The 12,554-nt window shown below is 42.4% G+C and overlaps 1 protein-coding gene across 11 annotated transcripts in view; it reads left to right on the top strand.

Annotated features, from left to right (window-relative positions):
• ZMIZ1 (zinc finger MIZ-type containing 1) overlaps window positions 1–12,554 on the top strand; it is a 1,075,801-nt gene that overhangs the window by 155,418 nt on the left and 907,829 nt on the right. For 10 of the 11 annotated variants that reach the window (XM_029609504.1, XM_029609506.1, XM_029609507.1 and 7 more), the window contains one exon: window positions 9,471–9,572. The exons of the other annotated variant lie outside the window; for it this stretch is intronic. The gene's annotated coding sequence lies outside the window, so the exon portion shown is untranslated. The remainder of the gene's footprint in view (window positions 1–9,470; window positions 9,573–12,554) is intronic. 11 annotated transcript variants of the gene reach the window in all.

Genomic DNA, 12,554 nt, shown 5'->3' with positions numbered 1-12,554 from the left:
CATCGCTCCCGGACCGCTCCTGAACGCCCGCTCCACCGACAGAGATTTGTATCAGATCTCAGGGGGTCTGGAGGGTGGAGAGTTGTACTGATTTAATTGCAAACATCTTGGGGAGGGGTCACGATGGGGGGGATGTTTCATGCATTCGGCAACTGTTGGGGATGGCAGGAGGGTGGGTAACTTTATTTCGCTGGGCTGGGGAGGGGGGAGGAGGGTGTGGGGTGGTTATTTACAGAGAACAGTTGTGATGGGGGTTTTTTTTTGGGGAGGAGGGGTTCACACACAAACAGACAAAAGTTGCACGATCTGGGGAAGGCTCCAAAATAGCCCTCCCCAGACCGCAAAACAAAATGGGGAGTAAAAAATTGGTTAGCCACTCCATTTTACTACATAACACGCACAGACGCCCAGGGTCAGACCACATTTAGCACCAACTATTTTCATTTTTTTTCTTTTCACACTCTGCATCCTAGGTGCGTCTTATGGTCTGAGGTGTCTTAGGTAGGAAAAAATACATTACTTTCATTTGCATTTCACTCTTTCTTGGGATATTGCGGTCCCATTCACCTCGGTCATTTAACAGACCATTCAGCCATCTGCTTTACTTCAGCCAAATAATGCCTCGCCGAAGATCAAACTTTATGAAGCAGTTAAGGGAGGAGGAATAGCCTAGTGGTTAGAGCAGTGGACTATGAACCAGGAGACCAAGGTTAAAGTCCCACTATCACTCCTTGTGACCTTGGGCAAGTCACTTTACCCTACATTGCCTCAGGTACAAAAACTTAGATTGTAAGCCCTCTGGGGATAGAGAAATACCTACAGTACCTGAATGTAAACCGGTGTGATATCTCAATTGAGATGAACGTCGGTATATAAAAATAATAAATAAATAAAATAAATAAATTATCCCACAGAATTTTTGAATTCACTCGACCTCCCAGGCATGCCACCTCACATACTACAATTGAAAATCGGCATACCAATTATCATGTTACGAAATATCAACCAGCCAACGCTTTGCAATGGCACATGACTTGCTGTCAAAAATTTGATGAGCAACGTCATAGAAGCATCAATCTTGACAGGACCTTTCAAAGGTGAAGATGTCCTCATTCCTCACATCCCTATCATTCCAACAGATCTGCCATTTCAATTTAAGAGATTGCAATTCCCAATTCGATTGGCGTTTGCAATAACCATCAACAAAGCTCAAGGACAATCTTTACAACTCTGCGGTTTAGATCTAGAAACTGATTGCTTCTCGCATGGACAATTATATGTTGCGTGTTCAAGAGTCGGCAAACCTGACATTCTCTATATCTGCACAAACAATGGAACAACTAAAAATATTGTATACCCACAAGCATTGCGAAATTAAACATATTACAGCCATTCAATTTCTCTTTTCTTTCTTTTCCACTTAACCAGGCTCTGCCACAGCAACGCGTGGCCGGGTACAGCTAGTACTTCTATAAATATATGTATTTTAAAGTAGAATGAAGAAAGCACCTAATAGAAAATACTAGCAATATGGACAACTGCTAAGTATTCAGTTAGACTAATCAAATCTAAAAGGAGAGAAGTGGAGGTAGGTTTGCTACTGTTGATATACATTATCAGTACTGAACATATGAAGGGATTTTTGATCACAAAGTTTGTTAGGAGTCCATTATGAAGATCAAGATGCTTGTATTGAAAAATGTATATACCTTCTCTGTAGTAATTATCGCTTCGGCTTGATGCCTTTGATCGTTTTAGATTCCTGTTTCCAAGGGATGTAATCACTCTACAGCATGTACTCTGGATATAATTGCTGAGCCACAGACTCCTGATCTCAGCTAAGAATGTGGAAAATGTTCATTATTGGCAGTTGGTTAGGCAAATGATTAGTGTAAGATTCAGCTTAGAAAACCATCTTTCTGTAAGGCTTGGCTTCCACATATATTGCTATTGAGTGGAAGAGGGGGAGTGGAAGGAATAGATTCATTTTGCAAGCAGTATTTGATCCTGATTAGAGGCTTCTTTGGAAAGATTGTGACCATATTTCCTTGGTTGTGCAATTAAAGCTAACAAGAGACAGCACTTCTAAGAAATTTCTAGCGCTTACTCTGGCAGTTAACTAGAAAATGAAAGCCTTTACATTATGTTAATGGAGTTTCATTTACTTTTGCTTTTCCTTATGTTGGTGGTGGCAGAGTCAATAAATTATTTTTGCATGACTTTTTTTTTTTTTTTAAACTCAATTGTTGGTGAATAGTTTTCACTGCATGTCGACGAGTGTGTCTTGGTAGAGCAGTTTTAAAGATGGCGGAGATATTAACCTTGATGGGTACAAAATGCTGACTTAAATTTTCTTTATCTAGTATATTTTTCACAATTTTGTTTGTGTGGAAACAAGAGTGTCAGAACTCAGGGAAGTATACATATCAAATCCTATTTATTAAATGCATTACTTTTCATTATTCCAGAATGAGAGATACTAAAGGTGGATGCTGCTTATGGATCAAAATAGGTGATATTCCAAGAGATCACATTATTATTTATGGATGTCAGTTAAATATAATTTAATAAAAACTACTTTCAAGACAGTATTTATCAAGCATGGAACTGGCTAAAACTAGAATATAGCAGACAGAAATAAATTTAGAAACTGTAATAATAGTATGCAAAAGAAACAGAAGGATGGTTGACTAGTCTTTTCTCTCTGATCCACCAGTCTGGTTCAGTGTGGCAGTACAGCATAAGCCAATAATCCTGGCTAATGAATTCAGTATCTTTTACCTTTCCCTTTTATTTTTCCTTTGATAATCAGCAAGAATAATGCAAATGCCCAAAAGGTGAACTGAACCTTCCACTTATTTAATTTACCAAGTTACAGAATAACACAGTAAATGATGGCAGGAAATGACAAAATTGGTCCATTCAGTTTGCCCAGTTGGGAATTAATATGCCCATTTACTCATTCTCTGCCCAACATCTGTTTCCACATGCCTCCAGTCTTTTACTTGTACTTTCAGCCCCTTTCGTATTACTGCCCTTCATATCCATCTCAAGCGAGCCCAAAATCTGGACTTCACCATCTCTGCTATTAGGGAATTTTAGGCCTTGTCATCTTCCTGTATGATTCTTAAAAGACCAACACAAAATTTTCTAATAAACTATTCAGCTGCAAAAGTGAGCAAAGCCATTGTCCAAAATAGCCAGTCTGCCCATGCTCATTTAAGGTTAAATTTTAGCCATGGTCTCTCCATGCAGATTAGTCCAGTGCCTTCTTGGAAGTCCATTGCAGTTTGATATAGTATCCACTACAAACTACATACAATTTAAATTAAAGCAATCTCGTTTAATTGCTAAAACTCTTGTCGTCTCATATAATTTTCCTATAACTTCCTTGCATAATTTTTTTTTTAACATTGTTTTAAGGATGCGGTTGGCAGTTAATGTAGATTAAAGCAGCTCCCAGCGTGCTGTCTTTCATTATTCTCCTGCATTTAAGTGGCACTAGTGGGCCATGAGTACATGCAGGGCCCATAGAAGTAGGGCTAACATATAGCTTCTTCTTTTGCAGTAAGAAGCAGAGCCAACCCTGATTCCCTACCTGTTGCATACATGGACTTCTTATTTCTTAAGAAATTGGAATTTACAAGTCCATGCATGCAATGAGTAAAACCACAACTTGCTCAACTTCTTCCCTACAAACATGGAGCTATATGGTTACCATATTTCTACAACCCTTATATTTTTTTTCAAGGACAAGCAGGATTGCTGATTCCCTTCCAGGAGTTGATAACCGGTATCAGCAGGACGTCCAGTATTGGCTAGACATCCATCTGCAGAGACACCAATGCCATAGCACCAATATTCTGCATCTTCTGGTCCAAAGCCTCCTGGGCACTCAGAATCTTTGGGACTGTATCTGAATCACCCAGACTCTGAAGAGCTCCGTCCTGATGACTGATCCATTACAATCTGGATAAAGGTGTACCCTTCTAAATTCCTCTGCTTCAAATTGTCCTCACCACAGATTAATTCAGTCTGGGGTGGGGAGCCCAGCTCAGGAAAAACTTTGTCAAATAAACTTCCTAGAGTTAGTCAATTTGGTATGCTCTGATTAGAGATTGGTTGACCAAAAAAAATTAACTATGTCCAGAGGGACATTCAAATGGCAATGTTTTTTTTTTTTTTATCAACAAACGGAACAGTAGGATTGTAATTCCTGTGTCAGGAGACTGTCTATATGTGGGATTGGTCCTTAGAGCAACCTATCTGGCAAGTAAGGAGAATGTCCTAGCAGACAGGCTGAATGGGGTCCTGGAACCCCATGAATGGTCCCTGGACAAGGGGGTAGCAAACCAGATATCCCAAGAGTGGGGCACACCTGTGGTAGATCTGTTTGCATCCCCTCTGAAAAGAAAGGTCTCACTGTTCTGCTCCAGAAAAGGGAATCAAGATAACTATCCTTGGACACATTTGACGGTTTCTCTTATTACAAAAACCTTGTTGAAAATCAGAATAGAGAGAGGGACTATGATTCTCATAGCGCCCTTTTGTCTGAGACATATTTAGTTTCCTCTCCTGAGGGATATGTACCACAAAGATCCAATCAGGCTGGGGAATTTGCCAATTCATATCTCTCAAGATTGGGGGCTGTTGAGCCATCCTAACATCTGGTCCCTAGCTCTCACAGCCTGGATGTTGAGAGAGTAGTTCTGCAAACCCTGAATCTTTGAGTATGGCTCTCATATTGTTCTGGTTTCCAAGATGAACTCTATGAGGAAGTCCTATGGTTCGAAGTTGAGAATGTTTGCTTTTTGGTGTGAGGAAAAGGCCCTAGATCCTTTCTCCTGCTCCACACAAAAACTGCTTTTTTACTTTCTACTAGGGATGTTCATTTCTTTCAAACAATTGCGCAAAACATGACAAATGAGGCCATTTTCGGTTTGGTATGAATTGAAAGGAACTGAAAATAACCTCCAACCAAAATTCCCAAATAATTTTGTGTATTTTCATATGTGTACATTTGAAAACAAAACAAAGCAAGACAGAAGAACACAAAACCAGTCCTCTGGCAGGACCAGGCCTCAGCCTGATACCAAGGTCCAGAACTGAGGCCAGGTCTCGTCACCAAGACATAGACCTAGGTGTAGGCCTGATGCCAGGATCTAGCCCTAAGGCCAGTTTCTGTTGCCGAAGCTTAGGCCTTTCGCTGACATCTTTCTTCTTTCTTTGACAAAAAAATGCCATCTACTCAAAGGACGTGCTACAGTGACTCCACAACAGCACTTTCCTCTTGAGTGGACAATATCATTTTGATGTATGGCCATATATCAAAATGATTCCGTCTGCTTAAGAGGAAAGTACTGCACTGGTAGTGACATGGTGCAGCTTTTGGGTGGATGGCATAATTTTTTGTCGAAGAAAGAAGACAGTGGAAAGCTTGGTCCTGAGCATCTGGGCCTGGACGTTTGTGACGGGACCCAGCTTCAGGCCTGGTGTCGGTGATAGGACCTGGTCTCTGGCTGCGCCCTGATGTCGAGTCTAAACCTAGATTCAGGCCTAGGCAATGGGAACCTTTCTCAGACTTTAGCCTAGGCATGGGCTTTGGTTATGGGACCCAGCCTTGGGCCAGGCCCTGGTGTCATGCCTACACTTTGTCCTGGGCCTCTGCAAAAGGAGCCAGCTTTGAGCTGGGCCCCAGCATCAGACCTGGCCTCCAGCCTGGGTTAGTCCTTGGTGATGCGACCTAGCCTCAGTTTAGTCCCCAGCATTGGACATGGGCCTAGGCTTAGGCCCTGGCCTTAGCAATGGGATCCAGCCTCAGACCATGTCCGGTCATCAGCCTGGTCCTAGTCTTGGGCCCTGGTGATGAGACCTGGCCTTGTGTCTGGGCCTAGGCCTCAGCAACAGGACCTGGCCTCAGCCATTTATTCTTTGACAGTGAAGTCGGTAGGGCTCGTGGATCGCTTCCCCTGTAGACTTCAATATAAAATAGAAAAACAATTGAAATGAACAAACATTTTTTTTAATTTGAAGTGAACCTTAAGAATGACTGTGATCTATGAAATGAATGAATGTACCAAAATACAGTTTTTCACTCTGCACACCCTCCTACCTTCTACATTTATCAGTCGGATTTAAGACCAACTTAGATTCACTATCGGGGAATGGCCGCTTACTTCCTCCATATAGAAGGTAAGACCTATCGCTGTACAGCATTTAGATGTCTGATTTGTGTGGGCTGGCTTCATTGGAAACCTAATCTGGCACAACAACTATGAGAGAACTCACAAATCCTCCAATAACCACAATACCCAACACAACACAACAGAGAATCATATTAATAACACTTGTTTGTTATCATATATACTGAATAAACATATTCTAGTTAATAAATTTTGTTATACCTATTATTTAATTTCAAAAACAGTTAACAATTTATTGTATTGCACTTTTCATCATATATAAATAAACTTTACATACACAGTCTTATAACAACGTATATCAGACAGTACATATCACCATATACATACATATACCCTCACCTTCAAAATATGTATTATAATGAATTTACTATACAGAATGTCCGAACATGCCCTCAGTGATAACAACATACTCACATACTCACATTCACTCATCACTCACTCCTCTAAAAATCCAACTCCCCATATAATATAACACCCAATGGTCTATATCTTTTAATTAGCAAAACAATTCCCTCCCATATATATATTCTCCAATTTCCTTGTTCCAACGATGTTCCTGTGCTTTCCACTGGATTTTTTAAAGTAGATCACCCAACAAGGCTCCTTGTTTCACCCTCATCGGGCTTCTTCAGGGGAAATCTTATATCTTATAGCCTTATATCTTATAGCCATGTTTTGAGTTTTTGCTTAAATTTTACTGGGCAGATTTCCTGACGTAGTTCTGGTGTCATGCTGTTCCAACATATTGGTCCGGCTGTGGTAATGGCACGTTTCTTAGTTGCCTCAAGAGTGAAAGTTTTATGAGGGGGTATGTAGGGTGGCAGCATGTTGTGTTCTGGATGGTTCGTGGAAGTATAAATCATTATTAAGCCATGTCATATTGTCAGTATGAAGGGTTTTGTGAATTAAGGATAAAGTTTTAAACATGATTCTCTGTGCAATGGGGAACCAATGTAGGTCTCTGAGTATGGGAGTAATGTGCTCCGATCTTCTTGTGCTGGTGAGTATGCGTGCTGCATGGAAAACTCTTTATTTCCCTGTTCCTGTTTCTCCATATAAATAGCATTGCATATACTGGTTTTTAGTTACAGTTTTGTCATAAAAATGCATCAGAATGGGGTCAGCCTGGTGGTTCAGTTATCGGGTTGAAAGCCTGGTTTCAATTTCCAGATCTGGCTTCTGTTCCCCAGATTGGCTGGAGTTAGTGCAGAGGCAAAGTTCATAGTGCCGGAGGGGGAGAGAGTGTTGGCCATTGCACAAAAGGTAATATCTCCTATTCAAAGTCTGGGTTCACATGTACTGTGTTCTGGAGGGTGCAGTCGTCTGTGGCGCTTGGCCAAGGGCTGTCACTGCAGTGGCTAGGCTAGGTAGAGGGTTACAAAATAGGTGAAAAACCAGTCTAGGTGGTTTTGAATGAAGGCTTTTATAATCCGATAAGAATCCAGATTGTGCTAGAAACCTAAAGAACTGAGAGGAAATTGCTGGATCCAAGAAAAAGAAACGCGTCAAAAATTACTTGGAAACCAGTCACAGTCTCTTCTCCTGCCATGCAGGTAAACCCTCTGCAGCCAGTGTATGCAATAGCTTCCTCCCCCCTCAGCAGAGGATAAGCGAGGACAACTTGGGTGATGGGGATCGCGTAGGCACTGTGGACGTCTCATGCTCGATGTCTCTTTCTGTGGGCACAACTGCATTTTCCACCATGTTGGGATTAAGGTGCTGAGCAGGAAGGGCAGAGAGGTGACTTGGGGCTCTGTGAGCATGAAGGGAGCTGTCCTCTCCTTTTCTTCTTAATGCTTAGCTCTCTCCTCTGGACCCCATGAGCTGGGGAGCAGAATGGTGCTTTTAGGGCTGTGTATGACATGCAGGTAAAATTATTTTCATGGTATTGTGGCTGTGGTCTCCAAGGCCTCTTATCCCATGGAGCAAAGGCGTAAGGGGACTGCTCGAGCCACTGCTCTTCCCTTGGCAAGACACATCTGCTCCTCTCTGGAGTCTTTTTTTTTTTTTTTTTTTTTCTCCATTGCCGCTTCAAGACCATGAATCGTGCCTCATTTTTCATTGCACTGCAAGTGAACATTTGACCAACTTGCTTAACTTATTTAACCTTTGTAGCCCAGCGACTCGATTGCTGCTCATTTTGGGGCTTTCTGGATCAGGCAGCCACCAGGCACAGTGACCCTGTCTTTCACACTGCCGGGATATTTTTCCCCCATTTATATCTGCCCCTCCCTCCCTGGCCATCACGGGGACAGGCCTAGGCATGAACGACGGCTCACTCTTCCCAGCCCAGGACAAGGGTGCCTGCATGGTCTGCCTCGCAAGAAACAAAACGCCTGCCACTGCAGCTCAATGCTAGGGTGTCCAGGACTGGGCAGCAAAGCTGGGTTTCCCCTCCGGCAGCTCAGCTGCTGGGCCCTTGGTCTGTCCCCCCCCTTAGTGTGACCTTTTTTCATGCCAAATGAATTATCAACTTTTTATTCGTGTTAGTTCTACAGCTTTAACAATGCTTTGCTATTGTGTTTTATTTGGTTTGATATGAAACAAAAGTAATCCCACACATGGGCACCATGGTGCTGTTTAAATTACAGTATTTTGATTTTTCTCAGCCATTTAACAAATGAAGATATAGTGTAAAAGAATAACCAACACTGCCAACTGGGCTACTCAGGATCTGGGCCACATGGGGGTCATCTGTTTGAGGCCAGTAGGGTATGACTTCCTCATGGAGGTGATACACTCAGTCTCCAGTGCAAGGCTGTTGCAAGCAGCATCCTCTGCAAGCTCTGCTGCTGCCCTTCAGCTCTGGGACACCTTTTTAGATTCCCACCTTTGGCTGATTAGGGGTTCTCGGTGATCCGAGGTGGGGGTGAGATCAATCAAGGATGAGTTTTAGGAGATTGCCTGGTGGCTTTGAGAAGGGGAGACGGTGCTGCTTTCACAGTCGGAGTCCCTGGAGCTGCACCTGTATGTATAGAGCGATGCAGGTAACCGGGAAGCCACGGCAGCATTGGCAACCTTAACCTGTGCAATACTTTTTTTTTTTTTTATTAGAAGGTGGTTCAGTCTTTTTCATTATGAATGTGTTTTGTTTGGCAGCTTTTTTGACATGACGACAATTTGAAAAACAAATTATGTTCAAGCACAGATGGCTGAGGCAGTACTGACAAGGAGGTGCAATAGCAATTTGCTGGAGTTTTTTATGGCTCCGCCGGAGGACATGAAGAGTGATTACTTATCTGCCCTTTCTTGCTTTCTTCTCTTTAGGACATATTGCATGCCGGCTCCTTGAAAACCACTCTCCTCATAGACTGATTTAGAAGTCCAGAAATGTGCAAATTGGTGCAGACTTCCTTCCATGGATAACAGGTAATTGCTGAATGCCTGCTTTTATGGTTTAGCCAAGGTTATGCAAGGGAAAGTGCATTTGTGTACAGGTAAGTCATTTCCTGATAAACTCCAGTGCTCTAATACTTGTTTAAATATGTTTGGCTTATGGAAAGGCTTTACACTGCATACATGTAATGGAATTACAATGTTCCCTAAAATTGTTTTACTTGAAAATCAAGTGGGCTAGGAAGTAAACAGCAGTGGAAAAAAGAGCCATGCTCACTTTTTGGATTTAAGTGCGTGCCTATACAATTCTGTTAGAAAATACAGCAAATCATAGGGCTTTTAAGTTTTTTTTTAAACAAGTTTCTGCAGGCAAACAAAGCAGTCTTCATCCCTTTCCTTCAGGGGAGTTTAAAGCTCACAATATAGCGTCTTTGCCCTTGAGTCAGAACTGTAGCAGCAGCTCTAGCCAGCTCTGCTTTTCTGGCACAGAGGAAACTCAAAGTGAAGCCAGCTGCTTGTCCTCAGCAGCATTTACACTTCTCCAGACTCGGGGGAGAACAGGTAAGCAACTTAACAAACCAGGCTTTTACCTTTCCAGTAGGATTCATCATTAGCCAAGTCTTTGGCAACAGGAACCTTTCCTCTCTCCACAGAATCTTTCCAGCTCTCGGCCCACAGTAGTCTCTTACGTTCGGAAACCCCTGCTGGTCCAAATCTGCCCTCTTCCCAGAGCTCTGCCTCCTTGTTCCATTGGAAGACAGTGCTGACTTACTCATCTGAGGTGAATAATTAGCCCCTCCCTGGGGCTGCTTCTTATCTGGAAAAATAAACTCATTTCTGAAACTCTTGCACCCCCCCTGGCCTGGTTTGCATTCTCCACAGTACCAGAGACTTGGCCAACTTCATCCCCTTCTCATCTATCCGGTACGTCGCAGGGGGCTGGAGGGGAGGTGTCCATGATGGTTTTGACATTTGGAAGCTTTCACTGACCATAGCAGCACATGCCCCCTTCTGCTCAGAGCGGGCTTCTTGCATTGTCGGTGTTGCAGTACGTCGGGGGTCCTACCGATGTATTGTCATCTGCAAGCTATGGGTCAAAGAAGCCTTGCAAATAAGTTCTAGGATGATGCACTGTTTGGAGACTTGAGAGTATACAGCTGCATGGTTAGATCTCAGATTCATTTAAACTTAATGAAAAGCAGTGTTCCCAGATTTACGGGATTTTATTTCTAGGCTTTTAGCCCTGCATTTTTTTTTCTGAGCATAAAGTTTTGTATATTTTCCCGGTTACGTTTCTTTTCTTAATGTAATCTGACTCACCTTGTGCACGTCCATTTTTTTAGGTTTCTTTTTTTTTTTTTTTTTAACTCTGTGGGTAATTCCATGCGAGAAGCCTCTAGTTTTTACTTTTAACAAGGTGATCATTAATATGCTATCCAAAATGTTATTTATGTTTGTCACCTACGGTGAAGCAGATGTCTCAAATTCAGTTTTGTTTCAGATGTTAATTTCTTTTTAAAGGTTTGTTTTAGTTTTTTGGCACAGCTCCAGATTTCCTGTGATGCTGCAATAAGAGCCAGAAAATCTGATCCTTGCCTTGCTGCTCCCTGCAGGTAGCGGGAGAATGAAAAACCCGGGGAAGCCGCTCACAGTAATGGAGAGGGCAGGGCAGGTACATAGGGATCTCTCCCTCTCCCTGCCCTGCAACAATTCCCACTCCTCCCTTCCATGGCTGACATGTACTTTTCTTTTGCCACCCTTAGCAAGACTCATAAGGCACTCCCATGTCCTGCACAGCTCAAATCAGGCAGCAGGGGAGGAGGACATGGCCGAAGGTGCTGTTGTCATCTTCCTCCTGGTGAGGAGTGAGTTGCTGGTGGCCCAAGGATGCAAGAAGAGACGCTGGGTGCTGGGCACTCTCCCTCTCTTGGTTCCCATCCTCCCTCCCTCCCTCCCTCTTATCTTTGATCTTCAATTTTCTTTAACATCATCCTCCTCCCCTGAGCCTCAGTTCTTCCTCTTCCCCATTTCCACTTCTCCCTTCATCCCTGAGATTGCCCCTCCCTGTCTGCCCTCCATCCATTCCTGAGACTTTCCCCAACATCCAAACCCCTACAAAGAAAGAACAAAATAAACCATTCGGAGACAGAAGAGCGATTGGAAAATTACTTTATTTTTAGAATGTAAAATAAAATGAATTGTTCAACATGCAAGCTCTTCAGATATGCCACAGAATCGACTCCTGAGCTACCGCAAAAAAAGGGGAGGCTGTAGTGATAGCTAGCTACCTTGTCAGAGTACTGACCTCATCAGTACTTGAATATAAACCTTTTTAAAGCAGTAAATTATTTAGGTTAAATTAGGGTGGTTGTGGTGATAGCTTTCTGACCAAGAAAAAATGTCAAATTTTAAACTAAATGGATTTGAGATAACTGCTGCACAGTCCGTTACAAAACACAAAATTATATCAGACTGTGCACCTTTTAATTGGTGGTCCTAGCTACAAAATAAAAACTTGATTTTTTTTTACACTTTCCTTTTTGTGATCATATTACAGATTTTGTTGATTTTTCCTTGTAATATATTGTCACGCTCAAAAAGAAGTGTGCCCTTTTTATTATGGTTACTTCCTCTTGCTTTCAAAAATCTTTCCCCCTAAATTCATTTTCAGCCGTAGCTACGCTTTATGGGTTAAATTTTCAGGTAGGCTTCAAACTGCAAAGGCCTGCATGTCCTTGAAAGCGCACAGAGAGCAAGGTGATCGTCACGCACAGTGTGCACTTAACGTGCTTTATTTGAATGTTGTATTTCTATACAGGTAAACTGATGCATGTACATTTAGGTGAAGTTAAGCACATTGGTGGTCTGCCGAATACACATCTTTTGAAAATAGATGCACACGTGTACCTTGCAATGTGCACCCCCAGAATGCTTCTTATTTATGCAGACAGGTTTGCACATGTTGTGAAGGTATGCACATTGGGCCTGATTTTCAAAAGCATTTACACACTTAAA

This window comes from Rhinatrema bivittatum, chromosome 7 (assembly GCF_901001135.1).
Source record: "Rhinatrema bivittatum chromosome 7, aRhiBiv1.1, whole genome shotgun sequence".
In the NCBI taxonomy this organism is placed as follows: Eukaryota; Metazoa; Chordata; class Amphibia; order Gymnophiona; family Rhinatrematidae; genus Rhinatrema; species Rhinatrema bivittatum.
This window is presented reverse-complemented; position numbering and strand designations above follow the sequence as displayed.